At 30.3% G+C, this 24,001-nt stretch overlaps 1 protein-coding gene across 3 annotated transcripts in view; it reads right to left on the bottom strand.

Annotated features, from left to right (window-relative positions):
- LOC113377989 (leucine-rich repeat-containing protein 24-like) overlaps positions 1 to 24,001 on the bottom strand; it is a 573,615-nt gene that overhangs the window by 168,655 nt on the left and 380,959 nt on the right. For 2 of the 3 annotated variants that reach the window (XM_026618473.1, XM_026618475.1), the window contains one exon: positions 12,188 to 12,250. The exons of the other annotated variant lie outside the window; for it this stretch is intronic. The gene's annotated coding sequence lies outside the window, so the exon portion shown is untranslated. The remainder of the gene's footprint in view (positions 1 to 12,187; positions 12,251 to 24,001) is intronic. 3 annotated transcript variants of the gene reach the window in all.

Below are 24,001 nucleotides of genomic sequence, written 5' to 3' on the forward strand. Positions count from 1 at the left end.
GACTCGGTTTTCGCGCAATAAAAATTCGACGACCGTGCAGTGCATTCGACGTTGCATATCCCGGCGTCGCGCGCTAAAGCTCCCGCTCACAATGCTGAGGGATTTCATCAATATATGGGATAATGCTTTGTCGAATATTGTCCTTTCAAGATGATAGACAGGGGTTTGATAAATTTGCTTTTACCGATATACATGGATCACAGAGATTTATACATTGATACCATTGATTTTCTGATAATTGTAAAGGATGCCTAATTAATATGTGTATCTCGCATACCTAGTTTACTTACTAATATTAATCCATTGATATTAATTGCAAAATATGTGTAGCGTACCATGTTTAAGACTTCAACGTCCACACCCAATCTTACTTTTTTTATTAAGAGACCGACTCTGCCGCATAACAACCCAATGTTATGGCAAGGCTATGTCAGGTAGAACTTTTCATACAAAATCGTTCTAAATATTGTCAAAAGCCATGTGGTTCCTGTGCAGTCAGGCGTTTTTCCCAGGTTGTGAGATAGAAAACCTAACCTAGAAACCGCACAAATATCAAAAAAAAAAAGATCTCAGATGATGGGCTCTTTCTGTCCCAGCTTCATAACATACAAGTGACGTTGCAGTTTATGTGTAAAACTGCCTGAATGCACAGCTAATACATGACATTTTGACAGTATTCAGTATGATTCAGTATGTTATTATTTTTACTTTGTTTACTTTGTAATTCATGTTGTCTTAATATTTTTTTAACAGATACCAACATATTACATGATACACATCTAAATCTTATTAATACTTTGTAGCTTTTTGTGTACATATGTATGTATATGTATATATGTGTATGTATATATGTATGAGTGTATGTGTAATGTGGTTGTATGTATGTGAGTATATGTGGGTGTTGTTATATATATGAAGGTGTGTGTTTGTGTGATGTGTATATGTGTGTGTATGTAAATATATGTGTATTTATATATGTATGTGTATATTGTGGGTATATAGCTATTTGTATATGTGATGTTTTGTACTATGGGTATGCATTTGTATATATGAATATGTATATATATGTACATATATTTTTAATTATAATGATTTAAAACAAATTTTATAAACAAACCGTCTCATTTCATAGAATATTTTTTCTCCTAACGACATCTATTTTTCAACTGGACCCTAATCCTTTCTTTCCTATCTGATATTGCGTGACTAAGCACTTAAAATTGAAGAGAATTCGGACACCGACGATCGTTGGTGGGGCAGAATACAGTATATTGAACGACTTGTAACGGATAACACATAATGCTAATGCAGGTTTCCATATTTTAAATTTTAAATTATAACACACTGATGATGAGACAAACCTAGTCTCGAAACGTTTGAGAAAATTATTATTATTTAATAAATTAGTGCAAAAAAGAGTGTTGTTTGTTCATATTTCCAAAATAATATATATATATATATATATATATATATATTCTCAAGCAAAAATCGCCATTCGTAGGTATATCTGCACCCAACACAACATATATTAACATACAAAAAAAGTTAGTGGTTGACCGTTGGGTTGCCCTCTCAAAAAATATCTAGATTTAAATGTACGTCAGGATAACAGCTCATTTATCTGTAAACTCTGTTCGATGTTAAAACAAAAACAAACTCCTGCTTTACGCGTGTAAGAAGTTAATTATTATTAATACTTTATCTAGTATATTATACAAAATAAAAATATATACAAATTTATATGTGATCAAAAATAACGCTATTACAAATCAGGTACTAAGTTCAGTTCCTTGTAAATCCATAAAGGCATATAAACACCCATAAAAAGCATCATCCTTGTCATTTAAAAGAATTTATCAAATTATCAACATAAAAAAACACCAAGGCTTTTTCCGTAAAACGATAAAACCTATAAAAATCTATCTATACAGTGCCGATAGAGAAAATTATGAAAAACGATTCCCGAAAGCATTTTTCCCTATGTATTGTCAGATCACGTCTACTATGTGACTGGTGAAATTGTGGTGTAGGTATATTTTTAGGGATTTTCCTGCCCTAAAACCCTCGCACATACACCCCTAGATAGATGCCTTATACCTATGCGGCAATCGAACACGGAACGCGCCGAGTCACGTCTAACTAGGGATAAAAAAGTTAACGAAACTTCGATCTTGAAATCGGATAACCGGTATCGATTTTCCGTGATATCGAATATCAGCGGAGCTAAGAAATCGTTGCTGACAAGGATGCTTTTATTATGTGTGTTCGTTCATAAAATCACAAATTGAGTATCCGATTATGAAAACCTCGAACTAGAAAATTATGAAATATAATGGAAGACGAAATTAAATTAACTGAAATTGCATAAGATACTAATAACAAGGGATTGTTTTAGCACTAAAGATTTAACGAAGCTCCCACCTATAGTACAAAGAGCTTTTTACGATACAATAGATTGACGAAATAAACAAAAACAAGTCAAAAAGCGATCTGGCAGTTTTTTCAATATTATACTTGTTATCATAGTTTGAATAGCAATCAGAACTACTATTAGCAATTTTTTGCCACCAGTTTTTATTCTTCCTTAGAGCGTTTATATTTCAAAGTAAAAACGGATATTACTACTGGTCGAACCGAATTGAAATTTAGCAACTTTACAAATTGAGGCATTAACTTTTTAACTTTTTATATGGTAAGTTGTAGTAATAGCAAAAAAATCAAAATTGTTTTAAAATCAAAAATCAAAACCTCCTGAACATTTAGACAAACTTTAGACAAAATCGATGTATGTATATATGAGTGTGTGTGTGTCCATGTGCGGATACAAATTTTCATTGACGATTTCGAGAGCAGGTTCAGTGATTTCGGAGATCCAGAAGGAATAGTTAAAGAAAATGCCATTTGGAGGTCAAAAATGATCATTAGACATTATGCATCAAATTATCAAATATTTCATAGAGATTATAATAATAAGTACAAATTTTGTTTCCAATTCTATGGATTCCATACCAAGAGTTACATAGAGTTTAAAGGACACTAATATTTAAAACGAATTTCCCTGACACTTTCGACAGTATGGATCAACTGACCTTTCAATTTTTTCAAAAAAAAATTGAATCTTTCAAAAAAATCTTTTTTTTTCAAAATTTTCACTAAAGTTCTCAAAGTTTACTCTCAAAATTCAAATTCTCAAAGAAATCCGATTTTTGTTATATCAAAAGTTTATATTTTTTGTTCAATTTTCACAAAAACACAAAAATGTTTAAAAAGAATCAAAATTCTTAAAAAAATATTTTTTTCAAAATTGTTTCAGCAATTTGCCCAAAGGCGCGATTTACAGAATTTCATAATTCAACCACTTGTTGTGGCGTATACTTCAGGATGTTAGTTAAGACTACGAACTCTATCATAATACAAATTATCATGAAATAGTCAAGAAAAGGTGCTAAAATCGTAACATTCACAATAAAAATTTTACTACTAAAAATTGATTAAAGCTTCGAACCCAACAAAATGATGTGGCACCTAATTGCATTGTGAAATTCCAACAGTATACTGGATTGAATTTTCAAAATACTTTTACCCATTCGATTGTGCAAATGAAAAGCGCAGCAGGCGGCCAAAAAATCGCAGACATCCTCCTATACGAACGAAGCCTAAGCATCGACAAATACCCTGCACCCCTATTTCCAATGATTTATGAATCTTTCAGAGTACGAAGGGAATAAGAAGACCATCCCCGCCTACTATTTGACTTCTCCACCGACTCTGGCAGTCGTGAGACGAGGGTGTTCCGGATTCAACAGCTAAAACTACAAATCACTCCATGTATACCAAATTTGTACATACATATGAGTGCATACATCATTCCTCAGAAGGCCGATAAAGAAATCGTCGAAAATATTCGATGACAACATGTACGTGTTGAAAAACACGCACCTATGTTGACTGGAATAAAATAATGGGGACTCGTTTGATGCAACGAAAACACTTTTTATGCATCGAGACTCATAATTAATTATGCTTTTCATTATTTTATATTTTTCTTTGCATGGTTGTATCCTTATTTTTAGAAAATAGCATGATGGGAAATAGAGTACGCAATAATTTGGACAATGTGATAAAGCATGTTAGATCTACAAAACAGCTAGGCATAAGTAAAATATTTTATATTTATTATCAGTAACAGGAATAAAATATTCCATGACAACAAATTTTTTATATTGAAACACACCTACATGAGGTGAAAAGTTGAGATACACGAGCATAATTTGAAGAAGCCATAATATTATACCTCATATCATCTTCATAATACCCCATAGTTTGGGTAAAAAGAAACAGCCAAAAGGCAAACAGATCGAACGTCTTAATTTTGAATTTAGAGGGATTTTACAAAATAATAACTACATTACTCAACCAATGCAAAATATAAATTTCATGAGTGCATTTTTTACAGAGATAATACTGTATATAACCTTGATCTAGTATTTCGTCGCAAAAAATAAAAGATGTAAATTTTTGCATATTTTTACGTTTCGGAGGTTCCTGAACATTTTGACATACCTCAGAAAAAAATTATGTATTTGCGTGTGTGTGTATGTTTGGATACAATTTTTCGTCCACGATTTCGACACCAAATCTGCTATGCAGCGAGATTGCTTAAAAAAACGTTCAAATGTGCATATGGAGCACTATTCTTACTTTGGAAATAAACAGTTGAAAAATGTATCTACAAGCCAAATTTCATTATTATTAACTTCCCGTAGGGCAAGTTATAGTAATCGCAAAAAAATTGAAAATGAAAATTTTTATATATCTACGTTTGAAAACCTTTTCAACATTTTGGCATACCTTAGAAAAAATGCATGTATGTGTGTGTGTATGTGTATATGTGTGCGTATGTGTGTGTGTGTGTATATGCGTGTATGTGTGTGCGTGCGGATACAAATTTTCGTCGACGATTTCGGGAACACGGATGAAGCGATTTGAATAATTCAAAAACATTCGATTCGTGTTGATAAGGAGACATGCTGATTAGTATTTGGCGAAGACAGATCTAGCCGTTCCGAAGATGTGGGGCAAAAAGTACCAAAAACGGTAACTCAGTTTTTAAGGGAACGGAGCGTCCGATTTCAATAATTCAAAAAACATTTTACTTGTATTAACAAGATGAAGAACTGATCAAATTTTCATGAAGGCAAGTCTAGCTGTTGCGGAGATCTAGTGAAAAAAGTAAAAAAAAATGCCATTTGGCGGTCAAAAATGATCATTAGACATATGCACATCAAATAATCAGATTTTTTATAGAGATTTTAACAATAAGTATAAATTTTGTTTACATTCCTATGGGTTCCGTTTCAATGTTTATCCGTTAGACGGCGACGCCTCGCTTACGCGCTTCGATATTTCGTCTCTATGCAGTTAAAGCAGTACGATTGCTTTGAAAAAAAGTTCAGATTTCCAAAATATTTCAAAATCAATTTTTCTTCAAAAAGTCTTTTTTTTTAAAAAAAAAGTAAATTTTTGTCAAAAATTTATACTTTCTCAAAAATCTAATTTTTTCAAAGTAGTTTTTTTTCAAAAATGTCAATCTTTTTAAAAAAAATAATTTTTAGTACGAGAAGTTCCAGCAATTTGCCTTAAGGCACGATGCTATGCGCCCCACTAGTTTATTTTATTACAATTGCAAGTCAAATAAACAAATTTTTCAGCATCATTCCATTCAAAACTTGTTGATGGGTAAATCTAATAGGTCAACAAAGGTTGGACGTTCTTGGCGACGAATAAATATACATATTTCGATTATGTGAAGTCATAGTAAAAATTGATTTCCTCCTGGAACCGTGACAATACAATAAAGTTCGCTCGTTATATATCTATTACCTTTAACTTGTTTTCTTTGCGTAATATCCCAAGTGTCTCTAATGCGTTGTTACGTCTGTAAGTTTCAACACGAAACATTACCAAACGGAAGCAATTTCATTAACAACTCTTTTCAACAATGAGAAAAATTTTGTCGAGTTTTTTTCCATGTTACTTTAATATGCGAACATGACGCCTTCGTCTTTTGTTCGAAGCCGTATTAAAAGTTTTATGGTCGTAGAAACTTCATAGTAAGCACGGGGGCGTTTTGTATAATAGCCTTCTCTATGCGAGAGTTTCATTATAACATATCAATTAGTAATTCTGAAACCCGAGGCCGACGCGAAACTTAGCCGGCACTTCAATTTCCTGTTTAAACGACAAGAAATATTCTACGCGTTTCACGATATTACAAGGAGCACCTCCTTGCTTCAAACTATATTATTGAAACGCTGCCGAAGCTATTTCGTGGTTTGACTCGACGTGGCAATAAGATACAACTAGTGGTTCGTGGCATCGTGCCTTAAGGCAAATTGCCGGAACTTACCGTACCGGAATTAAATATTCGAGAGAAAAAAATTAATAATCAACTAGTGGTGCATGGCATCGTGCATTCAGGCAAATTGCTCGAACTTCCCGTACCGAAAACTAAATTATTAAAACAAACTTAGCAAAACTTTGAAAATATTAGATTTTTGGGACATTTTGAAAATATTGAAAAAATTTGACTTTTTAGAAAAATTTGATTTTTTTTTATATTTTGAAAAAGTAATCATCTCAACATCCAATTAATATGCCATATGCAAACAAACAATACCTGTAATTGTTTTAATTTATTTTACATATTTTATTCCAATTAGTGTTCTAAAATGTATCTGATTTAACGGTGAACATCCAAGATAATCGGCACAAAAAAACTGAATAATTAATCACCAAGAAACAGCCCGGCTTATCTTCACCGAAATCAGCACGATCTCAACTCAAATCTTCCAAAGAATGTTTAAAATTTCAAAAACGGGATTTTTTGCAAAAACGTTGACAAAATATTGGATTATAGAGTTTCATCAATTTTAAATGTTTAAATTCGGTGCAGTAATTTGTGATAATACAGTTCAAATACACACTACACACACATACTTTCAAATTTGGCGGCCAAATAATTAATAATTACTTAAAATATCGAGAAAACACAAAGTTAGAAAATCGGATTTTCTGACGAAAATAAGTAATTCTGACAATTATGGATTAAAAACTATTGTTGTATCGAAATTTTTGGTTGTAATAATTTTTATCTTACAAATTCGTGATTTAACAACCATTATGACTAAGACAACAAAGCATTTGGATTGCTCCAGCGATCCGGACAACTCAATATTATGTTGTAATGACATCAATTTTAATGCTCAAATAATTTAGCAAAATTTTGCTTCCACTTGAGAATAGCCCTTTTCTAAATACCAAAATAAAAAATTCCAAGTAACAGTGCTAAAGAACTATTATTGTATAATCATGTATTTTTTTAATTTTTGTTTATACGGTTTATTTGAATTTTTTAAGTTAATTTATTTTATTTATACATTTTATTCCCTTGTTTTCTTTAAAAAATCTAAAAATTTAAATTCTTTAAAAGTTAATTTATATTATTTGAAATTCACTAGTTTTGTTATTAATGTTATATTAAAAATGTATTTTAATATTATTGTTTATTATATTATTTTATATTTTTTGTTTCAATCTCATTAATATTTGTGAGAGTTATTCTACATATTTTTGTTCAACTACATATTTTATAACTATTTTTCTAATTCCATGCTATTTTGTACCTTTTCAAGAAGTGCAAAGGGCATGTTGTTCCTTATATTAATTATTTTTTTAATTTAAATATCATTTTATAAATTAACAAAAATAGTTATTATTAAAAATTGGGAGTTTTCTAAACATAAATTAATTTCACCACAACTTTACATAATTTTTCATCTTTACTAAGTTGCTATCTCCTACGACATTAATTCTATCTAGAATTCTAGAATGTTGGTCGGTATAAAATAAGTCGCAATAAATATATAAACTTGCTCTGTAGGCATGTAGGTACATAATTCATTAGAATATACAAATTTACTACTCGTGTGTGACTAAATATGTTTTCATAAGCCGATTAGAATCATAAATACCTTCCAACTACTGTACAACCAAAACATACATTTCCGAAATGTAGTTCCATGGATGTGAAGCTGATAATTTTGGGAAGATAATATTTAAAAACTTAAGATATAAATAGATAGATGTTGTTGCAAGATTTTATAAACTTAAATAAAATTAGAAGTAAAAAAAAAACAAATTTTCTGGATAAAACAGAAACTTCAAACACTTCCACAAATTTCTTTCTAAAAAATAAAAAAATGACAAATATTGCTATGATTAAAAATAGAAGCAGGCAAAAAAACATTTTTGAAGAGCAGCTTTAAAGCATATTTGTGGGTTGTGGAAAAGTTGGGCGAATAAATTTAATTAACTTCCTAAAAAAACTTCCCAATAATTCATGAGTATGAGTAAATTTTTAGGTAACTTATTCATTAACTTTGATAAAGTTGTTGCTCTGGTATATATATATATATATATATATATATATATATATATATCTTGCGCTGCAATGGGTTAAAATCAAATTTCCCATAATTGTATAACACTCTCAATTACCATGTTAATTATTGTCTACTATTTCTTTTGACATATTAAAACTTCCCAGACGTTGCCATCAGAAAATTTGGCTATACAAAAATAATGGAACCTAAACAAGCTTGTAAGTCGAATTAAATGTCAAAAGTTAACCGAAGTAAAAGTTTAGAAGTGGGTTTATTGCAAGAAACGTAACATTAAAACTGAAATAATTCACTAAGTTCAATTACATTGAAATGTGCCAGGATAATGATAAAATGGAGTGGTTAAATGCCAGTCAAAATTGTATTTGCAAAGTATACGAGGAAATAGGAATTTTTAAAACTCTTGTTGAACTCGAAGGTAAGGTTTCACAAAAAAAAAAAAAAAATTTGATGACGCCAAATTCCATATGCTAATTCTTATAACTTATGTAGATAAACTTTTAATTTATAACTAAAATAATATTCTTGGTATTATTTAAAGGTACAATACAAATCGGTGGTATTGCACTCAAACTCGTTTTTTTTAAATTTTGACAAAAGTAATTGAGAGGCAAAATTTTGCTATATTGATGCTATGTATATTGATATGCCACGTGTACCAATACCACCACGTATTATACCTACATGATGATATGTGATTTCATACAAATAGCATTTCTGTTCATTTTATGTAATAAATACGATTTACGGCTTTCTTGTCTAAAAATACGATCAAAATAATTTTCTATCATTGAGAACTATAAACTCAAAAACTGCTTCAAAAAGTGAAGTAAAAAAAATATAGAATTACACCTTGTAGATCGATCATGAGCACATGATGTAATCAAAAAGTGGCGAAAATAAACTACATATTTTTCAACCATTTACGTCAAGTGCTGCATAGTGAAAAATTCAACGGCAGAAAAGGAAAAAGTGATGGTAAATTCTGTTATGAGGGTGGTATAGAAAAAAAGATTATTCTGAAAATACCGATAAACTATAGAATGGTAGACTATGCATAAATAAATATATTTGTAATATGACAATGCAAGTAGACAACTTTAGTTTTGTCTCAATGTAGTATTTCCTAAAGTAATTTAATTAAATGATATCCCCAACAATATCACCAAAAATTTAAACTAGGTCACTCTTACATAATCTTGGTAATTAAATTTTACTTCTTAATAGTCATATATCACTAACTGATTAATATCTTACAATTAGTTGATATTTTTTACTTCCCAAAGAAAAAGTTTGTGGCTTCACAAAAAAAATCAAATTTGCTAATTTCAAGTCACTCTGAATCGTTTGACGCCAGAGGTGTAAAAAGTATGTGTAGGGTAGGGCTGGGCACAAGGGTCCAATTTGACTATGAACAATTACATTGCGAAAAGAGATTTTCGAAAAAATAGCTACATTATTTAATCCAAAAAAAATTTCATTAGTACATTTTTTACAGAGATAACACTGTATATAACCTTGATCTGATATTTCGTCTGAAATATAATATTTATCATATTGTACTTATCTATTGTAGTTTAAATAAAAAAATGTATTGCAATTTGGAATAATGAGTCGCGCTCTTAGAACATACAACGTGTACTTTTTGTGTTTTGTACTGATCACCGTTGACAAAAATAAATTAAATAAATTAAATTTAATGAATAGAATTACAGGTTAAAAGCTTTTTCGAAAGGTATTCCGTTTTACGTTTTTAGTGAAAGCGAAAAATTTATTTTTGAAGTAAACTATTGAAAATATAATCAGCACAAATCTAAAAGTTGCTAAATCTCAATTCTTATTGGTTAAGTAGATTAATTTGATATATCAGACAACTTAAAGTTAAGGATCATTTTAAGTTTTGCATCCTCCCAAAACTGAAAAGATATGAACAAACTGTTCATTGAAATTTTGGTGAAAGCAAAAACTTTATTTTCGTAATAAACTGTGGAAATTTTATCGTCACGTATTTTAAAAAATGCTAAATTTCAATTTGCATTGATTAAGTCGATTATTTACACATATTGGACTATTTGATGTTTTGAGAACCATTTTAAGCTTTGTGCCATCCCAAAACTGAAAAGATATGAACAAACTGTTCATTAAAATAACGGCATCGAGGCGGCTCAAGTGTGTTTGTTATTGATTTAGATTTGTGGAAAAAACAAACGCGCCAAAAATACTATAATAGTAGACATGAGAAAATGATACACATCGAAATCAGATTATAACATCATCTTACAGTTAATTCTCGTAATGATAGTAATAATAACTAGTAACAAATAGAGGAAATACGGACAAAATGGCATATATGGAAATAACATAGAGGCCTAATTTGAAAATTGGCTAGTTTTGTTTGCGTTTCCGCGACTGTATAACATTTTTTTATGAGGAAATCCATAATAATAATCCTGTCAGATGTTGAGCGTCATTGTCACAGTCTTGTCGCAGTAATCAATTCAAACGTGTTTCGTGTCTTGAAAAGTTTATTTTGAAGAAATTTTTCTCGTGATTCTTTGGGGATCTGCTCATTGATATTCGTAATTGTATCAATCAATTAATATCAATTAATTAAATTGCGCTAGTTTTAGTGATTTCGATCATTTTTATTGCGGTAATCAGATTCTTATTGGAATTTTGATTAATTATTTATTTTCATTTTATGTCGGACAAAATGACATACTTGTACAATGGACAAAATGACATAGTCTATTTAACAAGTATGTTGAAGTAAGGACCAAGAAAAAAATTAAAACCTGTCAAAGGTTATTGGTTTTTAACTTTTACTCCAAATATGCAAAAAAAAAAACTAAAAACAGAGCAAAACAACCGCTAGTAAAAATAAGAGACTTGCATTTATTGCAAGACCTGTTTAACCTTATTTTCTCCGTACTATATGGACAAAATGGTTTTTGTGAAAGGTTGCATTTTTCCTTAATAAATCTGTTATTATAGTTCATACTTAATTAAAATATTATATTACAGGTGGTCAATGAATCAAAGATGAGTAAAAACGATTGAGACTGGTTATAATATTATTAAATGAATAAATATCACTAAAAAACAAAACACCATACCATTATGCCCGTACTTTTCCTAGCATTTTACTTAAAGACAAGTTGCATAAACTTCCCGATATGGACGACATCCACTGGACTACCTGTGTATACGAATGTCGTCTATGGACGACATATTCTGTATCGGTTTTTGCTTAAAGATTTATCACTATGAGTTAAACTATTGGTAATTCTTATTCTTATTTTTTGTTTTTTTTAATTGATAATGATAGAAATATCTTAAAATATATCGTTGTGCCTAGTCCTTTCAGTAGCACAACTAATTGACCGCTGTTCCGTTTAGCAGCGACACTCCTTCGAAAGGGTTAATCAATAAGAATTAAGATTCAGCTAGATTAGATAAATTGTTCAACTGTTTATTCTAAAAATAACGTGTTCGATTTCACTAAAAATTAATGAATGCAATTACCAAATAAAGTTTTTCAAACATATTTATAATATCTGTAATTGTATAAATTAATTTATCTACCTCATTTCATTTATGTAATTCTTCTAAAAATGTAGTTAAAAACTACACTATCTAATATTACTAATATCAGCATTTGCATTATGAACAATATTTATTTAGTAAATTTGAAATACATTTTGATATAAAAATTAAAAAATTACCTTTATCCAGTAAATAATCACGTCGATGAGTGCCTAGTGATGTAGACCATATATTTGTAATTTCTGAAAAAGAAATGGAGAAATAATTAGAATTATAAATTTATAAGTAATATTGTAAATAGTAGCAATAGTAGTAGTAAATAGGATAATAATATATATATATATATATATATATATATATATATATTACATAAATATGTAAATAATTATGTGTGTATTTCTTGCATAGGAATGCAACGATACAGTAATAATAATTTTTTCGAAGCTTCAGTCAACTCGGGGAGTATTTCATTCATTAGCGTGAATTTCACTTTTATACTACTCAACATTCATTAATGTTCTTTGCCATATTATTCGATTTATAAAAAAACGTAAAAATAAACACACGCACTTTACAGTCTTCTGGAAATAATGATACGTTTCCTTCTTCAGCACGCAGAAAAAAATATTCCAATTATAATTCATTTCAAAAACAAAACAATAATTATCGCGCTAATTTTGTAAATACGTACAATTCAAGACGGAAGAATATTCTAAAGATGAAACAAACTCGGTCAGATACTTCATCTGCTTAAATAAATACTGACAAGACCGACCAAGACGCGCCATTAATTAGTCATGACAGCAATTAGGCAACGAAAAAATTTAGAATCAAAGAAAATGTTACTTCTTGGTATGAATATTTAAAAACGGTTCTAAAAATTTATCACGCAAAAGCTGATATTAATTCGATTATGTAAATGCTATCACAGGGAAATTGTATATTTTACGGGCGATTATTTTATATTTAGTAACTCATTATTAAATTTCACATATTTTATGATAAATGATTTTTCAGCCCATAGAGCCTTTAAAGAGGAAAATACATAAATCATAATGTGCATATAATTAAATAATAATAATACTGTTAAGAAAAAAATGTTGTTGCACCAATGAGAACGGTGGAGACGCCAGGTTTTAAGTTCACAGAAAGTGATTCATATCACGCAAACAAAAATAATTTTAATGCAATTTATTATACTATGTGATGTTCTTTCTTTGTTTTTTTTTTCTAGAATTTATCACAGATTACATTTTATCAACCAAATAGAAGATTCTAGTCGAAAATTGAGGTAGTTAAAGAGTAGTATTGATGTTTGTTATAAATCTTAAATTAAAGAGAGTCAAATAGAAATTTTCAAATGTGTGTGTGTATATGAACAGATATTTTGCCGTGAATCGATGTTTTCTCAAAAACGGCTGGATCGATTTCAAAAGTTCAAAAGCCATTCGACGTATCTCAATGAGGACTAGCGTTTATCAACTTTGCGCGACGATCAGCCAAGCCGTTTCTATGTTGATAGCAGAAAAGTGAAAATTTTTTTGTCCACGTTTTAGCCCCCAGTTCTGAATCGATTTTGAAAATTCAAAAACCGTGCGAGAGATATTGGTTGGGAATCGTGCTGATTAGTTGATCGGTAAAGATCGGCCGGGCCGTTTTCTTGTAATAAAAATTTTTTTTCGATGATTTTCATGATTTTTTTTTGAAAGTAGATACCACAGTCTTATAGATCATACTAAAATATTACGGCCGTTCGAAAAATCGTTTAATTTTCATCGACGTTTGTTCAAAAACGCTTGAACCGATTTCAGAAATTTAAATTTGATGTATCTCAATTTGCACTATCGTTTGTCAGTTTTGTGCGATGATCTGCCAAGCCGTTTATTTGTAATTTTAAAAAAAGTGTCATACATTTCATCCACATTTAAGCTTATACTACCGAACCGATTTAAAACAATTAAAAACTGTTCGAAAGATATTATTCGGGAACTGTTCGAAAAATATTAGTCGGGAATGATACTGATTAGTTTTAGATGAAAATCTACCGAGCCGTTTTCTTGTAATTAACTGTTGAAAAGAAAATTTAAGCCGATTTTTATGGAACTTTTTTTAGCGAAATATATCATGGTCTTATAGAACATACTGAAATATTACGTCCTTACGGCAAGTAGTTTAATTTTAAAAATTCATCAAAGTTTGAGAAAATGAGTAGTTCTATTTGACGTTTGTTAAAATTAAAATTAGACTAAATTGTCTAATTAGTATAACTAAATTAGTATAACGATAGAGTACTTGGTCTTAATGTACATACTAAACCATTAAAGTGCTACAAAAACTGGTTTATTTATAAAAATTGTTGATTTTTTAAAATTCATGTTTTTTCAATTCATTCATGATTTTTGGAAGTTCATGTAACTTGCCCCAAGGCAAAATACCAATACCAACTAGTTTAATATATCATGGTCTTATAGAACATACTGAAATATTACGTCCTTACGGCAAGTAGTTTAATTTTAAAAAAATCATCAAAGTTTGAGAAAATGAGTAGTTCTATGACGTTTGTTAAAATTAAAATTAGACTAATTGTCTAATTAGTATAACTAAATTAGTATACGATAGAGTACTTGGTCTTAATGTACATACTAAACCATTAAAGTGCTACAAAAACTGGTTTATTTATAAAAATTGTTGATTTTTTAAAATTCATGTTTTTTCAATTCATTCATGATTTTTGGAAGTTCATGTAACTTGCCCCAAGGCAAAATACCAATACCAACTAGTTTAATATGTAGTAGTACTAATAATTAAAAATTTAGTTCAAATTTCGAAACTTTGTGGTTTAAAAATCGAATGTCTTGTTATTAAACAAGAATTCTGCATTGAAGATAAATTAAAACATCTCCGATTATAGAGTCGTTCACTAGTTTAAGTAACCAGAACCTATGAAAAACTCTCTAAAAAACTAAACTCGTTCATGTTGTTGTTTTTTGCAAAGCCGGAAATCTCAAAAGATGCTTTAGTCACCTGTCAAAATCTGTCACCGAACGGTTTCTGGAAGCATCCAAATTGATTTAGCCACTGCCTTGGTTTATGCTAAAGCAATATATCGATTTCAATTTGAAGCTAACATCGCGCAACCAAGCTCGAGTATAATTAAATACAAAGCCCATATATCATACACAGACGGCCGGACCGCCCTATCCCAGGCGGTTTGCGAATTTGCAATGATGATATGCGTACATAGATCTATGGAAATTTGCGAACATGCGTTTGCAAAGCGGAAGCTCGATTAACGCAAATGATAGACATATGTCGGGTGCAAACCTCTGGAAAATTGTGGACATCTTCTCAAGATATGGGGCAAAACCGATATTAAATGCTCTTGCATTTTCAATCATTTATTTATGCAATATCCGACACGAATAGCTAAAATCGTAATTGCTTCTAAAATTTTAACTAAAACGCAAATATGAGCTATATATCATAGTAAATGAAACATTAACAAGCTGGTATGGGTATTTAGCCTTGAGGCAAGTTCATAAACTTCACGATATGTGTAAATAATCGACTTAATCAACAAAAAATACATTAATTCATGAATGATTTGAAGTATTCCGAGTGGGTTTATTACACATAATTGAAAACGAACGAACACGGAGTATTTTCTAAAAGCAAATTTTCAAAAAATTAACAATTTTCATAGTTGAACCAGTTTCCGTAGGTTTAGTAGTTTTACTAATTCTTTAAGACCAATTACTCTATTGTTACACCAAGTAAATCGTCTAAATTTAATTTTAACAAACGTCAAAAAAACTACTAATTTTCTCAAACTTTGATGATTTTTTAAAATTAAACTACTTGTCGTAAGGCATTAATATTTCAGTAAGTTCTATAAAACCATGATATATATCGCAAAAAAAAGTTCCATAAAAATCGGCTTAAATTTTATTTCAACAGTTAATTACAAAAAACGGTTCAGCAGATTTGCACCTAAAACTAATCAGTATCATCCCGATTAATATTTTTCGAGCAGTTTTTGATCTTTTTAAATCGATTCGGTAGTATAAGCTTAAATGTGGACGAAAAGTTTAACACTTTTTTCCAAATTTCAAAGAAATGGCTCGGCCGATCGTCGCACAAAACTGAGAAACGATAATCATTATCGATTTACATCAAATGGCTTTTAAATTTCTGAAATCGGTTCAGGCGTTTTTGAGCAAACGTCGATGCAAGGTCTAATTTTGATAAATGCCAAAAAAACGATATGAATTTTTGCAAACTTTGACGAATTTTTAAAGCTAAACGAGTTGTCGTAGGGCCCTAATATTTTAGGATGATCTAGAAGACTATGGTATCTACCGACAAAAAAATAATAATAAAAACAAGTCAAAAAAATTTTTTTAACACTTCATTACAAGAAAACGGCTTGGTCGATCTGAATAAAAGTGAAATTTCTTTCACTTTCTGCTATTTACGAAGAAACGGCTCGGCAGATCGTCGCGCAAAACTGACAAACGATAGTCCTCATCGAGATACATCGAATGGCCTTTAAATTTTTGAATTAGGTCCAGCCGTTTTTGAGAAAACCTCGATTTAAAATAAAAAAATCTGTTCACACACACATATATTTTTCCAAATTTGATCTCATTTGGTTCAAAATGGCTTGAAACGCCGAGGAAACAAAATAACTGCGAATCCGATTTTTCAATGAAAACATTTAAACGAAATTTAAACTGAACAATTAGTTGGTTAACATTATCATAGCAATATTTCATAATAATATATATTTTTACGCTTCAAGCAATATTGGCTCAATTAGTTGACCGGAACAAATACATTTTTGATAAAATGAAATGACAACAGAACATTGCAAACACAAAACTGCCACAATCATTAATTTTACATCACCGATTAATATGTCAATAATGACAAAATTTCAAAATATTGTCCTTATAAACCTTCAGGCAATATCAGCTTCATTAGTTCCACGATCAAACTCTATAGTTACGGAACTGTGAAAATCAACTAGTACCATCCAAAATAATCGATCGCAATTCACTAGAAGCGTGTGCATAATTTTATCATTTGTTTACAATATAATTTTGACAGAGAATTAACATATCAATCGGCCTATGTCGTTTTATAACATTTCTCATTGTTTATTTTCACGCACCGCCGCTATGCAAGTGATCGATTTGTAGTTTCGAACGATCCAATTGACAAATGATGTTTGATAATAGTTTGCATTGAATCTGCCGTACAATCGAAATAATGTACATAAAACAGACAAAAATGATCTTTACAAAGGATTTTAGTCCAATTAGACTAAAAATAATTCGACAATATTGAAATAAATTATTAAAAAAGAGGTCAGATGAACAGATTTCACATACTTTAAATTTGATAAATTCTTTAATTCCAGCAAAATTGAGCTAAGTTAGGGATGGTGAATAGCATAAAAACAGGCTGGCATTATCATACTTATCATCTAGCTAAAAAGTGGTTAGATAAAATTCACAACAGAAAAATTAAAAAAAAATTTAATGACTTATTGAAATCTATTAATAAACTAGCAAACCGGGCAAACTCCGTTTCACCACCAGATGGTTTCATTTTATGTAACATTTCAATTGGTGATTAAAAGATGAAGAAAAAAATTGCCTGCTGTTGAAATTGAATAAAAATTTGCACAATACACGTGATTTGATTTGATGGATTCCAATAGAAATGTTAGGAAACGAATAACTTATTTTTTTTTTTACTTTTTTTTTCACAGTGAACACAATGCCGGTTTGTCACATAAAACTAAGCACTTAACTGAGCAGAGAACAATGAGTAGCTGTCAAACAAATATTAGTTTGTAGTACATGCTAAGTATCAGAGATGACGCTGTATGTGAAAAAATAAAAAATTTCCGCTTTTCATGTTGAAATCTTTCTTCAATTTTCTTTGCTATAAACCTTACGGAGTCCGAGACCTTTCCAACGAATGCAAAATCGACGAAATCGGTTCGTGCGTTCTGGAGTTATATCGCCAGGAAGGAAAACCCGACTTATTTTATAGAATAGATGAAAAATCCATTATATCCTTTAATGTTTTCTTCTTTGTAATTAGCTGCTTCATTCGACTTATTTCCTAGATTTATTATTTTAGATTCCTGATTTCGACTTCAAGCCGAAACGGGGTGATAATATTGACCTTAACTATCTTGAAAACAAATTAGAAAAAAAATCTCACGTTGTTTGGAACTTATGAACTTTTAAGTGCAACTTAGAACTTTAGTGAAACTATGACCAATTTTCGGTTATTGTGGTTTACTTTTATTAATTTTGTTCATTAAAACTTTGGAACCGTAGCAGTGAATATTATTCGCTGAATAATGTTTCTAGGGCCAAAGTAAAAAAAACACAATTTCTCAAATTTTTCAAGAATTAAGACTTTCTGTTAGACTATGAGTATTAAATTTTTAAAATCGGTCGACTTCGAGACCATCCTGAAAAAAATTAGAAAAAAAATCTCACGTTGTTTGAAAATTTTGAGCTTTTAAGTGCAATCTAGAAGTTTAGTAAAACTATGACCATTTTTCGGTTATTCTGTCTAACTTTTATTAATTTTGTCCATTTAAACTTTGGAACCGTAGCAGTGAATATTATTCACTGATAACATTTCTTGGACTAAAGAAAAACGCAATTTCTCTAATTTTTCAAGAATTTAGACTTTCTGTTGGACTATGAGTATTAAATTTTTAAAATCGGTCGATTTCGAGAAAATCTACTTTAAAAAATGTACTAAAGTGTTTTAGAAAGTTCCATCAAAAGTTGGCGCATTTAATCAGGATTGTAAAGCGATAAAATACTTGATAATTTAATTATTGAAAAATCTCGAATAAAAAAATAAAAACATGTTATTTATTAGTATAATTAATTCAAATCCTTGTAGTACGCACAACCTTCAACTTGCGAGGAAGAAACATTTATACTGAATATGATAATTTGAAGCAACATGTGTCTTCTAATGTATTTTTTACTGCAGAACAAGAGTCTGATGTCAAAATTAGGAGTCAAATTGCAAAAAAAAAACAGCGACAAAATCTTCGATCTGGTAATTTTTAACTTCCTGTAGGGTAAGTTATAGTAATCGCACAAAAATCGAAATTGAAAATTTGTATATATCTTTACGTTTCAGAGGTTTCTGAACATTTTGGCATACCTTAGAAAAAATGGATGTGTGTGTGTATATATATATATGTGTGTGTGTGCGGATACAAATTTTCGTCAACGATTTCGAGAACACGGTTCAATGGATTTTAATTATTCAAAAAACATTCGATTGCTGTTGATAGTTTTTAGGTGCTGATTAGTTTTTAGCATAAGCAGGTCTAGCCGTTCCAAAGATACGGGGCAAGAAGTGCCAATAACGATAACTCAGTTTTTAAGAGAACGGAGCGTCCGATTTTAATAATTAACAAAAAAAAATTTTATTTGTATTGACAAGATGAAGAACTGATCAAATTTTCATGAAAGCAGGTTTAGTGGTTTCGGAGATCTAGTAAAAAAAGTAAAAAAAATGCTATTTGGCGGTCAAAAATGATCATTAGACATATGCGCATCAAATTATCAGATATTTTATAGAGATTTTAACAATAAGTATAAATTTTGTTTACATTCCTATGGGTTCCGTACCAATGTTTATCCGTTAGAGAGCGACGCGACGCATGTTAAAGCAGTACAATTCGTTAGAGGGCGACGTCTCTATGCAGTTAAAGCAGTACAATTGCTTTGAAAAAAAGTTCAAAATTACGAAAATATTTCAAAATAAAGGAAACATGTTTTTTCAGTCTTTTTTTTCACAAAAAGGTAAATATTTGTCAAAAATTGATAGTTTCTCAAAAATCTAATTTTTTCAGAGTAAATTTTTTTCAAAAATGATACTCTTTTAAAAAAAGTAATTTTTGGTACGGGAAGTTCCAGCAATTTGCCTTAAGGCACGATGCCATGCGTCTCACTAGTTTTGCATTATATTTAAAATTTCATAATTTCTGTCGTTTCTTGACTCCTTAAATGACCTGTGCATGAATTTCTAACATATTTACTCCCCATTAACCTTAGATAATCTGCAAACATATTTGCAGTTATCCGAAAATATGTTTGCAAATTACTGCTGAATGGTAGAAAAAAGTACTCAACAGAAATGAAAAAGCGTTTAGATGATTCAATTTAGAAAATATGCGTTACATACATTAAAAAAATAAGAATTATATTCAAGATTTCAATTCTGACCTCAAAGATTAATCCAATGGATTAGTCGCTGAACATCTGTCGTGTAGGACAAGAAGCATAAAATCTGTATTGAGTCGGAAATAATGCTCAGCCTATTGTAGGGCGTACGCCGATCTTGTTCTGAATGTCTCAAGGATTATTCTAGTCAACCCAGCATTATGCATGTGACAAACAAGGATACCCCAAGCACGCATGGTGGTAAGGCTGAAGACACACATGAGAATTGTCAGCTATTTAATTTGTTCTTTTAACAGCCTGGTGTATTAGAAATGCACTACTGGCATCTTGGCAACGAATTTCGTTAACAATTGAGTTTGCTCTACTGAGTGTCTTTCGGGAATTCAAAATTAGCTACTTGGCAACGAATTTAGTTTAAAAATTGAGTTTTCTCTAACTGACTTACTTTATTTAGAACATAACATTGAACATTGTGTGTTAAAATGCTTTATTCGTTTCTAACGTATTGATATTTTGCCTTGAGTCAAGTTACATGAACTTCCTGATATGTTTAAATAATCGACTTAATCAATAAAAAATAATTAATTTATGAGTGATTAAAAGTATTCCGAGTTTCCATTAGGACTTTAATGGTTTAGTATGTTCATTAGCACTAAGTACTCTATGCATGTTTATCGCCTAAATTTAATTTTAACAAACGTCAAAAACTACTCATTTTCTCAAACGTTAATGAATATTTAAAATTAAACTACTAGGCCGTAATATTTCAGTAAGTTCTATAAGACCATGATATATATCGCCAAAAAAAGTTCCATAAAAATCGGCTTATTTTTTTTAAACAGTTAATTACAGAAAAACAAGTTTTTGATTTTTTAAAATCGATTCGGTAGTATGAGCTTAAATGTGGATAAAAAGCTTAACATTTTTTTCCAAATTACAAAGAAGCGGCTTCGCAGATCGCCACACAAAACTGACAAATGATAGTCCTCATTGAGATACATCAAATGGCTTTTAAATTTCTGACATCGGTTAAGGTGTTTTTCAGCAAACGTCGATGAAAGTTCTAATTTTGACAAATGCCACAAAAACGATATTAATTTTTGTAACTTTTGAAGAATTTTTTAAAATTAAACGACTTGTCGTAGAGCCGTAATATTTTAGTATGATCTAAAAGACTATGGTATCTACCGTCACAAAAAACGGCCCGGCCGATCTTTACCAAAAACTAATCAGCACGATTCTCAACCAATATCTTTCAAACGGTTTTTGAATTTTCAAAATCAATTCAAATTACGTGGACGAATCGTTTTCACTTTTCTGCGGTTTACAATGAAACGGCTCGGCCGATCGTCGCACAATACTGAGAAACGCTAGTCCTTATCGAGATACATCGATTGGCTTTTAAATTTTTGAAATCGGTCCAGCCGTTTTTAAGAAAACGTCGATTTACGGCAAAAATCTGTTCACACACATACACACACACATACTTTTTTCAATTTGGTCTCATTCGATTCAGAATGGCTTGAAACGTCGAGAAAACATAAAATTAGCGAATCGGATTTGTTTATGAAAACAAACTTCTCCTTCGGAAAGTTAAAAAGTTAGAAATAGAATAAAATCGGTCGGTCTATTGAATAAAAGTAGTAAAGTAAAAAGCGTTGTCTAGTGTGACAATAGCCTTAGAGTCGTATTTTCTCTTGCAATGTGTCAAAGTGCTATGCAGTTCTCTAACAAGAATGTCTTCGCAGATGTCGTTTCGAACAAAAATATTGCGTAACCAGTCGAGCCAAACAAAAATGTGTTTCCTTCGCAGCTAATCTCATTCCAGGTTCAAGGAGACGTGACGGCGGCGCGCGCTCGGATTTATTTTTAATTGAAAGCAGATTATCCCAGCCCGACTGAACGTGTTGCTCTACGAACCCGTGCCCTTTTGCGATGACAATAATTTTAGACAATGTACGGAAAACCAATTTGGAGTAAATGTTGATGAAATTTTTTGTCAGATATATAATTTACAACTGAACTTGGTAGACATCTGGTAAATATGACATATAAGATAAAAATATAATGAAAAGAAGTCATTAGTCTTTTACTCGACCTCCTTTTTGTCGCCAATATAAATTAACATTTTTATTTATTAATAGGGTAGAGCGAGGCTTGAAGATCTGCGGGTAAAAAAGTCCACCACCGATACATCAGAAACAAGAAAAGTTAAGAATTTGTTGATAGCAATATTTAAAACTAGAGAGAAAAAGATGTATAACCACCATCACCTTTGATTCTTACGACGTTGCTATCAGGAGATAACCGGCAATGTTGAAAATCCATAACAAAAGTATTTTCTTTCACTGTTAGTTTTTTTTTATGAGCAGTGTTGTCCAACTCTGCTGATGAATATTTATGACAAATTACCGGATGAAAGTTTTATCCATGTTATCTCTGTAAAAATATACCCATTAAATTTATATTTTGCATTGGTTGAATAATGTAGCTATTATTTCGTAAAATCCCTTTAAAAGTAACAATAAAACATTGGACCTATTATCCCCGGCTGTCCAATTTTATCCAGTCTACATGATAAAAAATCCAGGTGATAAATTTTTGAAAAACAGCTAAAAACAGTTTTACATTGATGAATTAGCTCGGAATTTAACTGAACATAGTCAGATAGTTGTTTGATGTGTGTGATTTGTTGTGATATTATTGGTTTTGTGCTCCGCCCTAAAATATTATTTTTATCTAATATATGACAAAGAATCTGAGGTAAAAATATGTATAATTTAGTTAGTGAAATATTTGATAAACATATATATCTTTCAGCAAGCGTTACTTTTACTTTAAATGAATCATGTATGTAAAAAATATAGTAAGTAAAAAATATAAATTACACATAAAAACATCTTTTGAAGATAATACAATTTCCTATAGGCAAAAGATTTTCAGTGGCTGTTGGTTTATGTATTATTTTCAGTCTTCTTGGAATATTAATAGCCAGAAGATTTTTAGCTAATTAGTTTAGCTTTAGATGGAATGCCAGTTTTTCTGTTTAGTGGAGTGAGCAAGCAACATTTTTCAATTTATTAACATATAATATATTCAGCTTTGAGTACTTATTATGTGTCTGTCTGGAACCAAAGAACGCTGGGCATTCTCAATAAAAATCGAAAGGCTTTTGAACTCTGATCGATTTAACTGTTCAAAAAAACTCATACATCAGATTGAAACCTACGGTCAAATATAATGTACACTCAACCATACGCAACAATAACTCAAAGTTTTACCAATTATACTATTTAGTACATTTATAATCGAGATTTTAGTGAGTGTTTATCTTTAAACACTTTAGTTTAAATATTTCAAAGTTTCTGGGTGACACTGCAAGCCAGCAACCATTTTCTAATCATGATCAGTAAAAATTATTTCAAAATTAAAAATTACACTTCTAAAGACCACAATAACAAAATAAAATTCTTAATAAAAGTTTCTTTAAAAAAATTTTTTTAAAAAGTTAAAACTTAGAGTTATAAATATTGAAGCAAAGTTAGATACACGTTTTGTCGCCTATGGGCGATACTCGTGGCGGAAGGGTTAACTTTTACTCTACAAGGTATTTTTTTGACTTTCTTTATTTCCTTAAATAGCAATCGAGATTTAGGGCGAGATTAGCAAAAGCAAATAGCAATTCGAGATTTTTATAGTATAGTCTTCTAAGCTATTTTGTAAATGAACAAAGAAAAATTATGGTAGAATAACATT

Source organism: Ctenocephalides felis, unplaced genomic scaffold (genome assembly GCF_003426905.1).
Source record: "Ctenocephalides felis isolate EL2017-DRISC unplaced genomic scaffold, ASM342690v1 CF-g0.4_SCAFFOLD_01886, whole genome shotgun sequence".
NCBI classification, from domain to species: Eukaryota; Metazoa; Arthropoda; class Insecta; order Siphonaptera; family Pulicidae; genus Ctenocephalides; species Ctenocephalides felis.